Below are 3,814 nucleotides of genomic sequence, written 5' to 3'. Positions count from 1 at the left end.
GGGAGGAGGGAAGGACCAGATGCTGAAAAAATGTAGAAGCCAGGAAACAATGGAAAGGCAGGCTGCAGCAGACAAACTTCTAGAGACACAAGAGAAACCCTGCAGAGGAGGGCGGGGAATGGGAAAATACACAGATGGGGATAGAGGACCTTGGGACTTATATAGAAAGGAGCTTAATATGATAATTCATATCAATTTAGTACCCTGACCTTTTTGCAAATATAATCTCAAAAACACTTTCTATGTCAATAGCACATTATCTTCATAAATATTATTTTCAAATTGTAGTCTATTGAGCAGATTTTCCAAGGATTATTTAATTTATTCCCATTTTGGACTTTTGAATACATTAAAATTTTTTGCTAGCAAGGTTGATAATGCTAGGGAACATATTTATGTATAAAGGTTTTATCACAGCCATGGAGTTAGCTCACTTTATTCAGCTTTCAGAATCTCCTTGCATTCACAGGGGCCTGACAAATGAAGGCCCTTGAAGCTTAAGCTTTCATTAGCTTTAGGGTATAACTACTCTGGCAAAAAAAATTGCATTTATCTTAAAATAACTTAACTTTATTTCAATAATATAGACTGGGGGTATCGTCTGATTGCAATCTTACTGCGCATCAATATTGTGACACAGCAAATAAAAAATGAGCCAGCTCAGGCAAGTAGTATTCTAAATTCACCATATGCATTGGTCAAATCAGTTCTGGGAGCCCAGACTGAGAGGGAACATTGGCAAACCAACGCACATATAAAGGAGCAGACAATCTGATGAAAGTCTCTAAAACTTGCCTGTGAGGAACTTCTGAAGGACTGAAGTGCTTGGCTTTGGGAAGGAGATGCTGCTGTGGGCCAGCAGAAGAGCCATGATAAAAAAGAATGAAATGTATTCTGTATTGTCCTAGAGCAGTGGTCGGCAAACTGCGGCTCGCAAGCCACATGCGGCTCTTTGGCTATGCTGCTCTCAAGCCACATAGCCTGGAGTGTGGCTATTCCACAAAATACCGACTTCTGCGCATGGGCCACCAAGTTTCAATTGCACTGTTCATGCACGCCCACACGTGGTATTTTGTGGAAGAGCCACACTCCAGGGGCCAAAGAGCTGCATATGGCTTGTGAGCTGCAGTTTGCAGAATACTGTCCTAGAGGAAGGAAGTATGGGTTGCAAGATTTTGGCTCAATATATTCAACAATATATTCTACTCAATTCAGCAATATTTATGGTGCCTATTATGTGTTAGGAACTGTTTTAGGGCATGGGATAAAACTGTAACCAAAATGGGCAAAAATCTCTATTTTCACAAAATTCACTTTTTGTGAGACATTAACATAAATATATGTCAGGTGATGATTTGTCCTAAGGAAAAACTACAGCAACAAACAATTAAGATTAAAAATTTAAAAGGGTACAATTACATCAAAAAGCATAAAAACCTAGGAACAAATCTGTCAAAATATGTGCAAGGCTGATAAACAGAAAACTATAAATTATTAGTGAGAGAAACTAAAGATGACTTAAACAAGTGGGAGGATATGCCATGTTTGTGGCATATCTAAATATTACAAACATGTAAATTTCCCCCAAAATTGACCTAGTGATTCAATGTAGTCCTAATTTTTTTTAAAAAAAGTATTGGTGCCCTGGCCAATGTGACTCAGTTGGTTGGAATGCCATCCTGTTCACTAGAAGGCCGTGGGTTCAATTCCCTACTGGGGAGTGTACAGGAAGCAACCAATCAATGGATCTCTTTCATATCAATTTTTTAAAATGTATTGGTGTGTGTGTGAGGGGGGACAAGCTAATTCTAAAAATATATATGGTCCAAGAGGAGCCACAATGATCTTAAAGAAGAATAAAATTAGAGATCTTACTGTACCAAATTTCAAAACTTTAAAGCCACAATAAATAAGACTGTAGTATTTTGGCAAAAGAAATGACAAATAGACCAATGAGATACAATAGAGTCCAGAAACAGACCCACACATATATAGGTACTTTATGGCAAAGGTGATATACAGAACAGTAGAAAAGGTTGATCTTTTCAATAAATGGTGACAAGTCAACTGGATATTCATTGGGGGAAAATGAAAGTTGAACCAGGAGGATTGTAGATCTTAATTTAAAAAGCAAACAGTAAGATTCCTAAAAGATAGCATTGGAGAACAGGGTCTGGCCTATAGAGGGGCTTTCAGTCCCAGCAACAACAACAACAACAGTCACAGACATTCCAGAAAACTGGGATCTTAAGCCAGCCAAAGGAATAACATTTCAATTTTTCATTTTTATTTTTTAATTATTATTCTGTTAGCTTTTTTGTTTTTTTTTTTTTTTTTGCTTCTTGTTCTCTTTTTGGTTGTTTGTTTCTTTATTTGTTCCTTTATTTCCTACTTCTTTTCACATTACTTTTTCAACCACGTGAGCAGCAGACACATGAGCAGCATGCTCTTGTCCAGGGAGCATCAGCCCCGTGAGCAGCCTACCTTGAGCCTAAGAGAAGCAGCCTCATGTAGCCTGCCCCTGTCCAAGGAGCAGCAGCTGTGTGAGCAGCCGCATCCCCATCCAAAGAGCAGCAAACACGTGAGCAGTCCGACCTGTCCGAGGAGCAGGAGCTATATGAGCAGTCTTCCTATCTCTGAGGAGAGGCAGGCCTGCACAGCCTGCCCCATCTGAGGAGCAGCAGCTGCGCACAGCCCGCACCCTGCACTAGTCCGACGAGCAGCAGCTACACAAGTATCTTGCCCTTGCCCAAGCAGCAGCAGCCGCACGAGCAGCCTGCCCAATCCAAGGAACAGCAACTGTGAGAGCAGCCCACCCCCATCTGAGGAGCAGCAGTTCTGCAAGTGGCCCGGCCCCATTAGAAGAGCAGAAGGAGCCCACCATGGTCAGAGGAACAGCAGCCACACAAGCAGACCATCCATATCAAAGGAGCAGCAGCCCTACACAGCACACACTGGTCCAAGTAGAAGAGTCACAACAGCCTGCACCTGTCCGATGAGCAGCAGCCAGTCATACAATCAGTAGCCCCACAAGCAGCCCAACCACATCAGAGGAACAACAGCAATGTGCAGCCAGACCCCATTCAAGGATCAGCAGCCACATGAGCAGTCTGCCCCAGTTCAAGGAGTAGCAGCTGTGTGTGTAGCCCACCCCCATCCAAGGAATAGCAGCCTCGTGATCAGCACACCATCTGTCTGAGGAACAGCAGCTGTGTGTGAAGCCTCCCCCACCAGCCACAGGAACCACCACAGCTGTGAACTGCACCCACCAGAGGAGCTGCTGTCAGCTGAGGAGCAGCTGCTATCACAACCACCCAAGGAGCAACCACCGCCCGAGGAGCCACTGCCACCCAAGGAGCAGCCCCTGAATGACTCAACATCTAGATCAAACATGGGTAGAGAAAGAAACCCCCAAAGGAAAGAAAAGGAGGACTCATCAGAAAAGCAACTAAGTGAAACAGAGGCATGCAGCATGACAGAAAAAGAATTCAGATTAAGGGTCCTAGAATGCATAAACTGGATGGAGGAAAAAAATCAACAATATATGTAAGAATCAGAAAGAAACAGATGAAAAAATCGATAAATTATGTAAGAACCAAGAAGAAATTAAGAGTGATATAGCTGCAATAAAAAACACCATTGAAAGTTTCAACAGTAGACTAGAAGAAGAGGACCGTATTAGCGAATTAGTAGACAGGGAAGCAAAACACACCCAAACTGCACTGCAATTGGAGAAAAAAATTAAAACACAGGAGGAGAGCCTAAGGGAGCTTTGGGACAACATGAAACGAAACAACATACGAATAATAGGAGT

The sequence above is a fragment of the Myotis davidii genome, unplaced genomic scaffold (assembly GCF_000327345.1).
Source record: "Myotis davidii unplaced genomic scaffold, ASM32734v1 scaffold292, whole genome shotgun sequence".
In the NCBI taxonomy this organism is placed as follows: Eukaryota; Metazoa; Chordata; class Mammalia; order Chiroptera; family Vespertilionidae; genus Myotis; species Myotis davidii.
This window is presented reverse-complemented; position numbering follows the sequence as displayed.